The sequence below is a fragment of the Oreochromis aureus genome, linkage group 17 (assembly GCF_013358895.1).
Source record: "Oreochromis aureus strain Israel breed Guangdong linkage group 17, ZZ_aureus, whole genome shotgun sequence".
Taxonomy (NCBI): Eukaryota; Metazoa; Chordata; class Actinopteri; order Cichliformes; family Cichlidae; genus Oreochromis; species Oreochromis aureus.
Window position 1 is genome coordinate 22719679 of NC_052958.1, and position 16679 is coordinate 22736357.

At 42.5% G+C, this 16679-nt stretch overlaps 1 long non-coding RNA gene across 1 annotated transcript; it reads right to left on the reverse strand.

Moving 5' to 3' along the window:
* Positions 1 to 452: 452 nt before the first annotated feature.
* On the reverse strand, positions 453 to 10575 carry LOC120433897. Its single transcript, XR_005608823.1, has 3 exons — positions 1235 to 10575; positions 1057 to 1087; positions 453 to 946 (listed from the first exon to the last, which is right to left on the reverse strand). It is a non-coding gene; the product is annotated as an uncharacterized LOC120433897 (long non-coding RNA).
* Between the last annotated feature and the right edge of the window lie 6104 nt (positions 10576 to 16679).

Here is a 16679-nt window from a genome sequence, read left to right on the forward strand (position 1 = left end):
GATTATGCACACGGAGCCTCAGGGGAGCTCGACTGTTGCTGAGCAGAAAGGCTTATTTCTGAGAACGAAACAGAAAACAGAGACTGAAGGCCACTTTACTGCTCTCTCTCTCTCTCTCTCTCTCTCTCACACACACACACACACACACACACACACACACACACACACACACACACACACACACACACACACACACACACACACACACACACACACACACACACACACACACACACACACACACACACACTGTAACTAACAGACTGCTACAGACAGGAACATTTACCTGGTGACATGTGTCACAAATTGGAATTCATTTTTCATGGAATCAGACCCAGTTTTGATGAAATATGTTTTTTGATAAAGATGAGGTGGTGATGAAAAAAGCTTCATTGATCATCGTCATACATGATAATGTATTGGGTATGACCTTAAATAATAATAGGTATGAGTGCCGTCAGCTGCACTGTGAGCTGTTGTTTTTATTGACATATTTAAAATTGTAAAAGCCATTAAGATTCAGAGACAAACATCAGCTATAATCAGCACTTATAAAGTGTAAAATCTTGAAGCCCTGCAGCTGTTCCTGACCTCTTATGGTAACTGTGAAACTGTCATAGTTAATCACAGGACATCTCGTTATCACTCACATACAGTCAGTGATTCTTTTGTTGTTTCCTCTTTAGAGCATCTCTGTAAATGTAACTTAAACTAACAGACTTGTTCTTGGTGGAGCCTGCCCATTACCATTACTATTTCTACCATTTCTAGGTTCAGTGATGGGGTAGAGGGTGGAGGGTTTGTTGGTCTCAGGATCTTGTGCCTGCCTTTTGCAGATGTGGTGCTTTTGGCTTTGTTGGCTGTTGGATTGTGAAGCGGCTGGGATGAGAAATATCACCTCCATGTCCGAGATCAGTTCTCCAGGTTGGGGATGAGCTTCTGCCCTCTGGGTGAGCGGCACAGAAAAGGGATGGATAATTTGTTTCAGCAGAATTTGCAGTTATGTGGACACTGTACCGATATGAGCTGAGTGTGAAAGCAAAGCAGTTGACTTACTGGTTGATCTACGGCTCTGTGGTCACGAGCTCTGGGTAGTGACCAAAAGAATGAGACTGTTAATACAAACAATGAAAATAAACCTCCTTTAATAGGTGCTCAGAATAGAGCTGGTAGTTCACATCGAACGGAGCAAGCTGACCGGGACGCCTCTTTGGTGAGAAGTTCCAAATAATACCTGGAAGAGGCCCTTCGGCAGACCCAGGACAGTAAGAGACCCAGGAGAGTCCATCTTAAAGCTGGATTGGGGACGACTGTGTGTCCTTTAGAAGCCAGAGGAGGTTGTCTGGGAGGAAGTCTCAGCTTTGACTGGATGGTTGTCATTTTTTTGTATTGTCCACATTACTTCATGTGAATGAAATACAACTAAAGCAGAGAAAGGGATGATCTTCTTTAATTCCCCTGAAAGTTCCCAGATTTTAGATTCTGGAGCCAAAAGTTCCAGAACTCCTTCTATAATCACAAGAAAAACAGATTATTATTTTTGTTCACAACACAAGAAAATCTTTGCTCTCCCATGTGACCCTGCCTGCTATCCCAAAATAAAATCAAGCTCATTGGTCACTGTTTTAACTCTTTGAAAGAGAACTAGTGGAGAGGCTCGAGTACAAAGTAACAGGAGACAACTTTCATTGAAGAAACAATTGAGAGGCACACGAGAAGATGAGCTTCAGTAATGTAAGGATCCCCTCTGGTTTTCACTCATGCCCAGAATTCCCCCAAATCCCAATGCACTACAATTAATCAGTCCAGAAATTTATAAAAGATTTAACGTTAATGTTTCAGATGATCAAACTGACAAAGAAAAAAGAAACAGTGTCAGATATGTGCAGGAAAACATCAAAGAAGTGGATCTGGTTCTTCAAAGACATGTCATATTTACATACGTGCTCACAGGAGTCCCTGATTAACAGCTGAAAGCTGACTGTGTGCCATCTGATACGCTGATGAGGAGGATGTCAGTGTGTCAGAGGAACTTATTGATTTGAAGCTTCTGTTGGTGAAACAGCTCAGCGGGTTCACAGAGGACTATCAGGGAGAAAGAGGCGTCTGCACGTCTGACCTGCCAGAAACTGCCGGCTGGCCCGATGTGTTGAGTTAATAAGTACCACATGTACCGAGTTTGATTTTTTCCACATTTGAATTGTTTCAAGAAACAGCACTGCAGCCAAACAAGCTTTACTCCGTGTGGGGAACATGCAGCTGATTCGATCACCAGTTTGGAGGTTCAGGTCCATCCAAAAAAGTCCCTGAGCTCCCTGAGCTCCCTGAGCTGCAGTCTACTGACATCATTTTACTTAAAATTGTAAAAATAAGTCACACAGTTTGATAATGAAAGGGTAACAATAAGAGTCACCTTCAGTAGCTTAGTGAATCTGTAATAATGAAGCTAACTAACATGACAGGAGACAATGACCTCACTCGGTGGTCCTGTGACATCGCTGTGCTTTATGGGCAAACATCTCCACTTTGGTCTCGTCTGCCAGAGGGTGTTGCTCAGGAAAGTCTTGTGCTTTGTTCAGATGCAGCTTTGCAAACCTGAGCTGTGCTGATGTGTTCTCTTTCAGAGAAGCCATACTTTAACTTTAACTTTAACTTTAACCTTTAACCTTTAACCTGCTAGCTGAGGCCTGTAGAGGCTGACAAGGAGCTCTTGGGTTTGTTTTTTGCAGTGAGCATTGCACCTTCTGACTTTGGGAGGAATTTTCTTGGATGTTTGCTCTGACACTCCAGACCAGCTTACAGAAACATCTGCTTTTAAAGAGGTGATTACACTTGCTGATGATCAGTTAATCACTGCGTCTGATTATCAGTAAACCTGCCATGAGCCCACTGACCTATTAAGAGACTATACACTGAGTTTGGTCGCACAATAAAAGGAGAAAGTTCACAACTTGTGCACGTATCAGTAATAATAAAGAAATCTGAGACGAGCTGAGTTACAAAAGTACGAGGATTGTAGAAACTCAGTTTTCAAAGCAGAGAGCCTGTGTTTAGCTCTCAGAGCTCGTTTTACAGACTTTTGATATTCAAATTTTTGGGCATAACCGTCATAGACATCTGACATTTCACGCATGACATAGTTAAGATTAATGAAAAGCAGCCAACTCATTTTTCCTGTTTATAAACAGGAAAATCAGCAAAGTTTAAAAACTCCATATCCATTACAGATCCTGACCGTTCTCATGCCCACCTGCCTCCATTCAAAATCAGTCCATAAAAGGTCAGCGCCATGTTCCATCTCTGAAGACATTCAGGTTTCACCGGAGCAACAAAAATAGATCCAAGGCGTGAAACTTTAGACAAACTACAACCACTAAACCCAGAGAGGAGAAGAGTGACTCGAGCTTTCAGGCCTCAGATGAACTTTTCCTGCCTCGTAGAAATAAGCTGCTGAAAACTTTCTCATCCACAGTTTTAGTCATAGAGGTTGATCGTGGTCTAAAGGCTTTGACAGACAGCTGTTTGTGTGGGAGGATTACGCTGTACTGCAAATGAGGACGAGCACTCTTTGAAGTGGCAGCTGGGGTAAAATTAAAGAAAACTCAAGGCTTATGCACGACAGTCCTAACACTAATACTCAAGAAAGGCTGGAAAAGGTTTTAACATGCAAAACACCTGGTGCACGTTTCAGAGAAAGGTTGCCCGAGTTCAACTCCATAAACCAGGAGGAAATAATGGACTGGAAACTGTGCCCTCACTCTTGCAATCAGTTCTTCATTATTTTTTTCTAATTGGGCACCAACACCTATACAAATGGATGATGAATGTATATCTGGTGGTGGTTTTATTAGTCCGCTGCAGTCGGGCTATTTGAAGACGCTGCTGACGAATCACAAAGATCTCACAGCAGGTCGTGAAATTGTCCTGAACGCTTTTTGTCAAATGAACTTTACGTTTTTTTTTAATTGTTTATTTTTTCTGAATGTGAGTTTTTTATCTGTCCTGTTTGATCACTCCATCCATCCATCCATCCATCCATCCATCCATCCATCCATCCATCCATCCATCCATCCATCCTCTTCTGCTTAACTAATGTTAAAAGCGCTCCTGCAGCCGCTGGTCAACTGGCAGAAACATGACTGTGCTCAACTGATAGTGATAGTGGGAATATTTTCTCCATGGCAGAGGGGCTCATCATCAGTGGAAAGTTCTCCAAGCTCTAAGAAACTTTGTAGAAAGTCAATCATCTTGAATCCAAAGGTGTTTCATTCCAGGTGAAACCTGAGAACCTGACTGTGGTGTCCTCAGTGCTCTGTACAGTCCTGGAAATAAAGCTGCTATTGAAAAGTTCATATTTAGGTTGGGGTGACTTCTGACAGGAAGCAAAGTCCGGGTGTGTCAGAGGACGTGAAGAAACCACCGTCTGCTTTTACGCGGAAAGAACAGCAGAGCAGTGTTTGCACAGCGAGCGCTCTCCTGCTTATTTATGCTCATTATGTTTTTTCCATCTGAGCATGGCCGCAGCTCTGCTCTCTTCCTGCCAAATCAGCGTCCCGGTCGCAGTTGGCAGCGTTCCTCAGGCTGCGGCCCAACATACACAGAGCACCTGTCAGCTGTGGCGGGACAGCATGGGTCTGTTTTTACCTGCAAGAGACACATGGAGGCTTCAGAGAGTCCTGCACTGATCTGCAGCAAGACTCAGACCTGTACCTGCACCTCAGTCAGCTGTGACTCATAAAACAAACTATGCACAGCAAATGAAATATTTTGTTATTGGAGGAACGAGTGCTGAAAGTCTGAGTAAAATGAGCTGAGTTAGAGCTGTTTTTATGCCTTACATCATCGGCCTCATAACGACAGGTCACTGCTGCACAACACAATTAAGAAAATGGAAGGAAGACAATTTTAAGCTACAGCGGAGACAGAAGTAAGCCCTGTTTTTCAAACTGCAATTTACAAAAGTCCTCTAAACAGGCCACGCTCAGGCAGGGATAAAGTCAGGTACATGCTCACTAAATGTGAGTGTTTGTTTAAAAAATGGCTTTGCTCAACACGCAGACTGTGGGTTTTTCTCAAGAACTATAGAAACTGCACGACTGAGAGACTGAAGACAGAAACAAGGAAACCTGTATAACCACACAGTCTGTGCACTCGCCCTGTTAGATACCCTTTGGCAAGTATCTGTCTGCCTATGGATTCAGCTCTAAATTCCTTTCAAATGAGAGAATGAATTATCCAAACAGCCGTATTTCCCAGAAGAGTCGAGCCTGAAGAACCACGGGGATGCTTGGTGATACTGTGACCTCCTTCGGGAGTGTGAACGGGTTTTGCTACACCAAACATCGTCTCGTCTCAGCACCTATGCTTCTTTTTAGATTTTCTTCCCTAGAATTAAAGTTGCAGAATTGCAGTTTTGACACTTTGCAACAGAAATCAAGCACACAGCACTGGTGTTGTTTCCATCGACTATCACATAGCTTAAAGGGACTGTGGGCCCCCCTCTCCTCCCCACAGAGTCTCAGACATGTTTTCAATTCTTGGGCTGGAGTAGATTGATTTTAGAGCCCCAGGAAGATAAAAACTTCATATATCCAATTGCCAATAAAATTATGCTTCACGGTTTGGTGACTTTGCCTGTAAGTTTTCCCCGTAAGTTATACTTCTGCTACATGTTTCACAGTGTTTGAGCTTCAGTAACGGCTCAGCACTGAACAGAAAAATACACTTAACTCTGCCTCCACACAGCTAAAACAGGAAGCTCGCCATGATCGGCTCATTGTTTTCCCTGTTTCAGATGCTCATTGGCTGTTTGGTGTGGAGGCGGGACAGCCAGCATCATCTCAGATTTCCTTTCAGGATTCCTCACAGCTCCTCCCTCCTTTAACTTTCTTTCTTCTGATTGGCTGTCCTTCACAAACAGAAGGTTTGAATAGAAGGATGTGACTCTTTATGACATCACACACATTATTAGAAACTTTGGTTGTGTTTAATATGAACGTTAGAACTGAACATGAAAAACATGACAAGAAACAGCCGAATAAGCCCATTTCAAGGTTCTGGCCCTCAGTCAGGTGATGAGAAATCTTAAAAGGTGTGAAAACCAAACAATGCAGGTATAAGAAACTGAACTCCAGCACGCGGTCAGGTTTGCACAGATGAATACCTTCCCCTGGAAACACAGTAAAACTAAAAATAGCCTGGGTTTTTTGTCATCAGGAGCCAAAGCAGAATCTGAGCTCTGAGAGCCCCTGCTCAAAGATGACCATCTCCATTCATTTCCAGCATCTTTTATTAAATCAGTGCCCCGAGATAAGAATGTGCCCGGCAGAGTGTGTCCATGGCCTTAGCCTCTACATGCTTATTTACAGTGAAAAGGCTTTTCCACTAACACGGAGCCAAACAGAGAATCCCTGATTCCCTCAAAGTTCCGGAGCAGCTGCCTGGTGTAGTCAGACTAACACAATCGGGCATCTGCAGGTATGAAGTGAAACTTCTGCAACACCTTTGTTGGTTTGTTCTTCATTTTGTGATGCAGTTTTAGAACTTGTTGGTTCCACTTTTGTTTTTGTTTTTGCTGAACAGACCGGTCTCTGACACTTGGTTTGATCCCTCTGGCTTCATACCACATCCGACCGGAACGGTGTCTAGTCTAATTGAGGGCTTTTATTTTGAAAATCGACCAGGTTCTCTGTCCCATTGCTGTTTCTGACTTCCTGTCCTCACCATCTGCAGCTTGATGTGATGTCGTTCAGCAGTAGAGCTCTGTGGCTTTAACAGCTTTGTTTCTGCTCACCATAAAAACACAGCTGTAACTTTGCTGATTACTATGTTTCAGCTGTGATGACAGAAACATATGAAAGATATGAACATTTTTCCCCTTCTCTAACTCATTAGCAAATTCAAGCAGTTCTGTAAAATCAGCTTTTTGATGCAGCAAACAAGCTGAAAATAGTCTGTTCCTCACTGCTTCTTCACCTTTGAAGAATTAATTACACTGTGACTAATTACTCAGTGTCGTCTGCTCCTGAGCTGATCCTCCAGAGGCCTGAGGAGTCTGCACAAACTGAATCCACATGTAAGTTTCAACATGGAGAGTTTCGAAGAGCTTTGAGAGCATGAAGAGAAAGTAGTGAAGGCTAAGCCAGTGAGAGCTCGTATTTAACCTGATTTACTCACTGCCATGAATAATTTAATCTTGATTAGTGAACTTATCAGCTCACCTGGCATCACTCTGGTTCTTGAACATCTTTAACTTTCTACACTATGTGTGGCTCTGCAGGGAGCAGGTCGATCATGCTGATACAAACTCTGTTTTATAACATTTAAAATAAAGTTTCCTTAGAAAGGAGGTGTCCACACCGCTCTGGATCTGTGCTCTAAAATCAGATCATTAATAAATCAAGCATGTTTGTAAAAGCTGAGCAGGTTTCATGTTCAAAGCTTTTTATCTGCAGCACAGAGCAGCTGATGATTGCAGCGATTAGCATCACTTCCTTCATGTTCATCCAGATTTCCAGCAGCAGTTTACAGTGAAACGTGCAAATGGAGGCGCTGACGTTGGTTTTCCTGGAAACCCATCTTAACGTGTTTGAGTTTGGATGAGTGAAACAGCTGTTTGCCATCATCTGAACTTCTTTATTTAATTAATACCATCAGTGCAGTGCTAATCCCACGCATCATCACGTCTGCGTGAAATCACCCCCCCCCCCAAAACCTCTCAGGAAAGCTGTGTGAAAATGGCTTTCTGTGTTCAGTCTGCACTTTGGCTAAACTCGACCCCCCCAAACCTCCACCTGGTAATATAAAGGGCACAACCTCAGTGAGTGCCCATTTTCCTGTTACATAACATCCTGTAGCAGCGCCGAGCTCACAGAGTTTTATAGAGAAAACATCTGTATGGAAGAACCGGCACAGACATCGCTGACTTTTTACCTGTTTTAGCTCCTAGTTTGGGTCAGATGGTAAATATTTTCTGTTGAGGTCACGTCATCGTTTCCTGCAGTAGCTTCCATCTAATCGGCGCTTCTGTTTTTATACTCAACATTATTTAATATGCAGCTCAGAAATGAACCAAAACTAATACATATAAGTGCATAAATATGATTCTGTATGTTCTATACATTTTGTTTCTACAGTTATATATTGAGTTTATCTTTTTTCACTTTGCATTTACTTGTTTTTTCTAGATTTGTATTTGTGTTTATTATAAGTTATTTATTTCTGTAATTCTACACTGATTTATTGAATGATTCTATTTTCATTAATTAATTTATTTCTATAATCCAAAGTATAAATTTAGTTGACGTTATTTCTATTTTTATTTATTATTTAGTTAATTTCTCCTTTTTTTTTTGGCTGTTTCCAAAGTGAAAAAAACAGCTTGTTGATCAGGATGATGGACTCCTGTAAATGAAGCTGTGAAAATAATATATATACAATAATAGTTTAATTCTTAGGAACAAAGTGATGTCATTTCAGTGCCTGTCTTAGAAATGTGTAAAACTTTGTTTTGTCATTTTGACGTGTATTTGACATAAGTCAAATCAGTCTGTGTCAATGATTTGACTTGTGTGATATATAATGTATAAACCATTAATATAAACCATGCAGTTACTGAATCACACATACAGTGGCAGAGATAACTACGTCATATACTGGAGCTCACTGTGGGCACTTCACCTGTTGGCCAGGTGTAATCAGGTTTGTGTCTGTGACTATTAACTGCTTATTGACCCGGTAAAAATGCTGTATTTTGTCGCCGAAGTGATTTGAATTCATTTCGCTCACACAAAATGAACCTGGAGGGTTTTTTTTCCCGTTACAGCAGGCAGTGGGAAAGATCAATTCATCGTCAACGTGGAACTTTTTTCAGGCCATGTTTCCTTCACTGGGTCTGGCTGGAGGATAAAAATAGACGCTCTCGCCAATAAAAATGACGCTGCTGCCAAGCATCGCCGCCTCCCACCAGCAGAAGTCCTCGGCACCTGCTCGACCCAACAGTTTGTGAGAGTTCAGAGATCTGCTCCCCCCAGTCGGTGCTTGAACACGAGGGAGGGGCAGATTGCAATGTGTTGTTTATGTTCCTTCAACGAGGCCAACGAGACGTCTGAGACTCTCTGCATCAGCAAGTTTTCTCCCAGCATTAACGTCCTCAATTAGACAAACCAGGATGTTTGGAGTTCGTGCCGGTCCCAGCGAGAGTCAAGAGATTTTTTTTAAACTAAACTTTTTCCCAAACAAGTAATCCAGCAACCTGTGCTCTGAATCACCTCTGCACCATTCTCACTGCTTATTTAATATGGAGCCTGTTTAGGGACAAACATGTAAAAATAGGATGTAAACGTGCTGGACTTCAGAATAAGTGTCGTGTTTTTTCATTATGCAAATGTTTGCATTTCATAGATTTCCCACTCATCTTCATTTAGCTGTAAAAACAGACACTTCGACAGTACTGTGGAAAACTTTGATCCACCCTTCATTTCTTTATATTTTGCTTCCAAGGAGCCAGGCTGTCTGTTAAAACCGTTTAAAGTGCTCTAGAGCAACAGTACTCCAGATCCATGAAGCTCTTTTTTGGACATCGGATGCTTTTCCACTCATGTTCAGTCCAGTCCTTGTGCGCGACCATTTTCACTCACTCAGCTCACGGGTGAACTGGTGCTGTGTGCGCACACAATAGACAACGCAGCAAAGACTTTAAAGGACATCTTTTCTAACTTGTCCTGAGCATACACCTGTCCCATATGCTGTTAAGAGGCTGAAAGTTTACCCAGAATGCACTTTGTGAGATTTTCTCCAGTGCATTATCATTAATCTGCTGCAGTTTATTCAAAATACGATAGATCCGTCAAACTGATGCTCAGAGACCATGAAGAACAACAGATTCAGTCTTCAGGTTGTGACTCAGGTAGTGGGTGTAAAACTAATCCTATTGCAGTTTTTTAGCAGAGCTTAAATATGTTTTTCAGCCCTGAAAATCTCATGTGGATCTCTGCTGGACCGATGAAATTATGAGGCTCCAACATGCTGGAAAAATAATTAAAATGTGCCAAATTTGGACTAAATGAGTCAAACCTTCATCTTCCTGAGAGGAGGGCGAGCTGGAGATGAGCATACCTGTGACGGAGGAGGTGGAGAGGATAATCTGTGACATTTTGGGCTGAAGGCAGCACGCTGACCCAGAAACACCAGGCGAGCCTCATCAGCCCAAACGAGGAGAGTGAGGAGATGAAGACGGACAAGCAGAAACACGAGTGAACTTCTGACCTGCAGAGAAAACACGTCGCCGACTCATGACTCAGCAGACCCGAGCTTGGCTGCACTTCTGCCTGCCTAATTATGACAGAAAGATTTTTACTGTTTTTGTAGATATGATCCGCTGCAGTTATTGAGTGGACGCAGTCTAACAGCAGGCACTTGTTCAGTGGTGCAGAGGTAAAACGAACAAACAGCTTTCTGTGAGGACGGTAAACGTCTGTTGTCTGATTTCGAGGGCCTGAATCAGCAAACGGGGGCGTGGCAGTGTGTAATTTTCAGGCTGTGTATGAGTGAATAAATGTGCATTTAATTGATGTGAACTTGTTAATGGACATTTTTACTAGTTTAAAAAAGTAATTTAAAAAAAAATTAGATGCATTTTTTAATGTTCTTCCTACCTTTAAAGACTTTTAGAGTATTTCAGGTAAATGATCGTAATGTGCTGAGGTTTAATAAGTAATCGAGGGCACAGAAGTGATGAAGAATCAACATTAGAATTTAATATGAAGCTTTAATGGCTGCTGTGGTTTTACTGGATGAAAATATGGCCCAAGTGGGAAAACCTTGTCTCGGTTCCACTCTGCAGGTCATGTGTTGGTGGGAACTGTGAGGCTGTTTGGGTGAAATGGCTTCACTGGGATTTACAAAGCAATTATAAGGTCGGTGCTTTTTTTAGACGCACTGGCGCTGGGGCTGGGGGCTGCAAATGTCAGCTCCAAGCTTTGATCAGCACTCAAATACCTTGTTAACTAGTGGATGGAGATTCGGTACATACATTCATTTGACCCCTAAGGATGAATTTGTGGATGTGGGATTGATGATGGGTGTATATTTCCAGGGCTGATGACCTGTTAAATCTGCATCTAACATATTTGGTTTTCAGTCACTTCTCTTTTAGTGAGTGCCAGTCTGAGCTTTTAGAAAAGCTCTCTCACATAAATAAAACATAAGAGAGAAAAGTTTTTCTGTTTTTCTGTAGCTCAAATAACAGTTTTCACATGCCAAACTGGAAAAACGTTTTACCATGAACATAGTTCATGGAAAAACGTTTTACCATGAACATAGTTCCTAAAGCTTCACATGGTGGTGTATTAACGCTATAAAGTGAGAGGAGTTGATCGTTGTGGAGCAGCAGTCAGCTGAGGTCGGCTGCTCTCTCTACTTGACACTTCCTGATGAGGAGAACGGTCCTTTTGTGAAAAATTCAGGATGTTTGAAATGAAGTGAGGTTAGCACAGAGACACCTAAACACTGGCCACAGTATCTGAAGGATCTGAGATGAACTTTGACTGAGCAATGTCATCTTCAGGAGAGATACCACCAGAGTTCCAGGATGGCGAAAACTTCACTTCAGGACTTCCTCTCATCCTTTCCTGTGAATCCGCATTGATACACTGCAAGTTCAGGAGCTGTGAGTCGCTGCAGTGCAGGAGCGTTCGCCACGGGCAACATGGTGGAACAGTGGTTAGCACTGTTGCCTCACAGAGAGAAGGTCCAAGTTTTGAATCCAGCATTTGGGGGGGGGGGCTTTCTGTATGTGTATGGGTATTCTGGCTCCTCCCACGGTACAAAGACATGAAATTAGTGGGGTCAGGTCCACAGGTGTGGGTGTGAGTGTGAATAGGATGATCACTGAAGGGTTAACACTGAAACTCATCCACACCAGGAGGACTATAATGTCAGAGCATTATCATTCCCGACGCGTAAAATACAGACGATTTTCCACAATCGTCAGTATTGACGTGTTGATAATTTAATGCCCATTCAGATACCACCTTAAGATTTACTGTCCACACTCTGAGCTCAGGGGGATCTTCTATGAATGGTGACATCATTATTCAGAGCACTGATTGGTCGTAAGTGTTGTTCTTGTACACCTCGATCCTTCCTCCTGAGTATGACCTGCTCTGCAGCGGGTTTTTGAGGCTTCAGTAATCTGTAAAATGCTGACATGTAGCTGCTCCGAGATTCAGGAAAGTTTGAACTTGTTTGTACTGGAGCTGGATAATCAGATATTTTCCACCTGTTTTAATGTTTAAGACTTTAATGCTGATGTTTCAGTTTGGTGTATTTCTGCCTGCTGGTCGGAGTTCAGTGGACCATCAGATGCTAATCAACGTTGTGTAAGCATAAATACTTAAAGAATCCTGATATTAGAGGCACTTATTACTCATCTTAGGGGGATTTGAGTTTGGTGCTAATTACTTCCAACTGTACTGTATAAGTGGGCCTCTAGAATTACCTCGAGAGCTTCTTCCCTCCTCCAGTATTTATTCCTAAAACCTCAAAGAAAGCAGTAACGGCAGAGAGGGAGTGCTTCCCTGTGCAGAGCAGCTTTGCTCTCTCTGCTTTGAAGAGGATTCAGAAATCTGTGAGGATTTCTCAACCAGAATGTGTTGGAGTAAGACTCACCCTCTCCAAAACACGATCACAAAGACACTGTGCAGAGAGCAGGAAAGGATCAGTGTGTGCATGCATGCTTTTGGAAACCTTTATTTAACCACGCTGTGTCTAATGGGACATTTTCATGCTTCAGTTTTGCTGCAGGGTCTCAGCAGTGAGCGGACATTTATCACAATGGGGCTCATGTTAAGGACAAAGAGGGCAAACCACATATTATGTCTGCACTGCAGTCCAAATAAAGACAGATGAAAATAAGAATTAATCAGAATGTGTGTGTGACAGGAAGAAGGTGGGAAGCCAAGCAGACGCCCACAGACAGAAGCTGCCAGGGGAGAGAGTCTCCTGACTGACGCTTTTATTGTTTAGCTGCCATTTAGAGCAGGTGAGCTGAATTCTACTAAACACCTTAGAATCTGCCCCCCAGCAGTAAGCAGGAAGTCCTTTGTTTCTTTCTCTTTGGTTGGTAAACCACAACGAAGACAAACATGTTCTGTGATTAAAGTAAAAAGTTCGTTTTCAGAGAGCCAACACTCCACAGCGTCCTCACCTAAAGGCGTCGCAGTAGATCAGGAACGTAGCTAGGAGCATTTTGCCAACATTCATGGTGTTGTGCACCAGTGAGCCCACAGGGTCAGCCTGTCAGTGTTGTGTTCTACTGTAGCATCCTGAGGTGTGCTGAGGGGGAACATTCAGTGAAAACACATCACAAAAAAACAACAGAATGGGTTTTTTTTGAGGTCACATCAGGATCCATCATGACACTCAGGAACAGATCCAACACGCCTCATGATAGGAAGTATCCAGAATGGGACATCCACAGAGCAATCGAAATGAAGGAGGCGCACTGAACTATGTCCAGATGTTTAGAAGAAGCTGACCTTCAAGAAATCAGAGTTTAATCAGGTAAGTACTCAGCTTTCTGTGGTTGAAGTCACAGAAAGCTGAGTGCAGCTAATAAGCAATGGACTACAGAAAAGAGTGAAAATACAAGGAATTTTTTTTTTTTTATCCATCCATCAGTTTTTCTAGAGATCATTTGGGTCCTTGGATCAGGGCCAGTATTTTAGACAAAGATGCCCCCCCCCCTCTCCTCTCCCTCACCACCTCCTTCAGCTCTTTGGGGTACTGAGGTGTTCCCAATCCAACTTAAAGACATAATCTCTTCATCGTGTCCTGGGTCTGCCCCCTGGGGAGTCAAGTACCACCAAAACACCTCCCTGAGGGGGGCATCCCAGTCAGAACTGATGAGTAGAAATTGTGTCCTCATCCAGCACATTCATCTCCTACATGGATATTTCAGTGTAGTTGCTTTAGGACATGAACAAAAAAGGTCAAAACAAAAGTCCCTCTAACACATTTCATACTGTAAGCAACAGCTTTTCCAATAGAAAAGAGGCAACCCCCAAAATTAGCAGAATTTGGTGATGGTGGAGAGGAAGAACTCTCTTTTAACAGGAAAGGACCTCCAAATGAACCAAGATGGAAGGAGCATAGACTGTGGAAAATTAAAAATGTATGAACAAGAATAGCAGACAGTTTCACACGAGACCAGTCATAGATTCTCAAAAAACATGAAGTCATATCAAACCATTTGGAAGATGCTTTCACCAGGATTTTACAGGTGTTCAAATGGAACCTGTAGAGGCTAAGCCTACACTTGAAGCCACTGAGGTGTTTGTTAACGGGGGGTGACGCGATGTCACTGGTATGCATGAATTAATTAAACAGTCCAATAACTCCAGCAGTACTTATCTTGTCCTTTTCGTCTTTATTCCAACATCATTTTTAACATAACAGTGGAGCAGTCACACACTGTTTGCCTTCTTACAATTAACAACACACCTGATGCTGATTACGTGCGTCTACCTTAAAGACCTTTACATAAACCTACCATACAGAAAACTGAAAAAAGTGACCTGTAGCAGCAACATAGGATATCAACCCCAAAATGGCTCCTACAGAACCTTTAATAAATAAACTGGTACTGGTCAAAAAGTAAAAGCTGGAGGTCCCTAATGTGCAGAGACAAATGGCATCACGTGGCAGGAAGGCGACACTGAAGCCACGAGAACATGTGAGATGATCCACAGCAGGAGGTCAGTTTTAATCTGCCTCTGAACAGTATGGGATTCCTCGGTGTGAAGAAATGCTGATCCTTGGCTTCACGTCCACTCTGATATCTGAGTTGGCCACTCTTTTAAATATTTGGTGTCTGGGACAGTGTGAGCACACTCAAGGAGTTTTTAATTCAACATGAATTGTGCTAATAAAAAGCCAGAGTAGAATTACAAGTGAATGCTTTTTAGGACATGAGTGACAAAATAATAGGCAAAGATCAGCAGCATGTCACAGACGGAACTTTAACGAGGAAACCACTATCAGTCAATAAGCAAATGACCATCAGTTTATTTTATGATTCATCTGCAGTACAAAGACGTACCAGTCTGTACCTTGGTGATCAGCAGAGGAGTTAATCATAAACGAAATAATCTGATTATTTTTGTATGCAAAGGTTAGCAAATATTCCCCCGAACATCCAAATGATTAACAGCATTCTGTTAGGCGCATTTTTATGTCCTGTTCCGTGTTTGTTTTAGCAAATTCCTTTACAGTCTTCCATAAAATGTGAACATTACTCATCACGCCTCTGTTCGGAGCAGAGACGAGCTCTTCATTGGCAGCCGTAAAGCTTCTTGTGTATGTAAAACCAACCAGATAGTGCTCTTAGAAAAGATAAGATAAGCACGCCCGGCCAGCTTTTACCTAAAAAAGTGTGTGTGGGTGTGTGTGTGTGCCTCAGTAGTGTCTTAAGGAGGTGGACTATCAGTAAGAGAGAGATAACTCTTTATGCGTCCTGTAGAAACTACTAATAGATTACAGTGACAATCATCAAACATAGAACAGGTGGCTGCCTTGGTTTATAACTCTATTAAAGAGCGTGTCATGTGGCAGACCCATCGCTACACACGAACACAGGAATAACATCACAACCATTTCAGTTACTGCTGAATGAATAATAAAATGCTTGAACCGGGGAAAAATGCAGACATCTCAGGAAGTCCTTTCCAACAATGAATAAGCAGCCTGGGGGCCTAAAGCATTACAGCATCCTCCGCGCTGTTCCTGCCCGCTGCATTCGCATTACTGTGGGTAAATTTCCACTGTCGACCTCTGGCACAGACTCAGGGAAAGAAAGAGCACAAGAATAATCAGGAAAAAAATAGAAATTCCCTTTAGTTCCTCATTAGAATCAGATTTTCACACAAGTCATTTTAAAGATTTGTGATCAGTCTGAAATCCGCCATGTGAACCCCATGATGGAGCTCCATCCGCCTATCAGCTGATCTAATTGGTTTATATTCAGCTTCACTTAATATATAATATGTGTGAATGTGTGAAAGTAAAAATATTGTAGATATGATGGGCTATATCACTGATTTTAATTATTTTTAGTGTAAAACAAACAGGTCTGCTTTTATACTGAATCCAGGAATTCTGTCGAGCTTATCAGCATTCAGAAAGCATCAACGTTTGCAGGCTGTACTTCACCTGACTGTCGTCTAGAATCAGGTCATTTATTCACATTTGCACCATTTTCTGCATGATCTTGTGCCTAATTGACTGCAGAGGAGCCTTTGTGTGCCGTCTCTCTCACCCTCACTGAGATCATGAAGTCAGAGGCTGGACGTCAGAAAATAAACTGGCTGCAGAGAGACAAGGACGACCCCTCCTCAACGCTCCACTGCGTTACCGCAATCACGCTCAGGCTCGGTGTGAGCGTGTTCATGCACATGTATGTGCGGTGTGCAGGCAGGCGGGGGGATTGGCTTAGGGTCTCACTTTCAATCTAAACCACCTTAAATTACGTCACAAGCTGCCTTTTCTTAACAGATACTGCAGCCTGGATCAATAACACCAAATGCTGGCATATTAAAGGCAAACAGAGGGCTGGTTTTTGGTAGCTTTCAGAGGCTTTTGGTTTTCATCACTGATGTTTTTGTCCTTGATGTTTGCTGTTA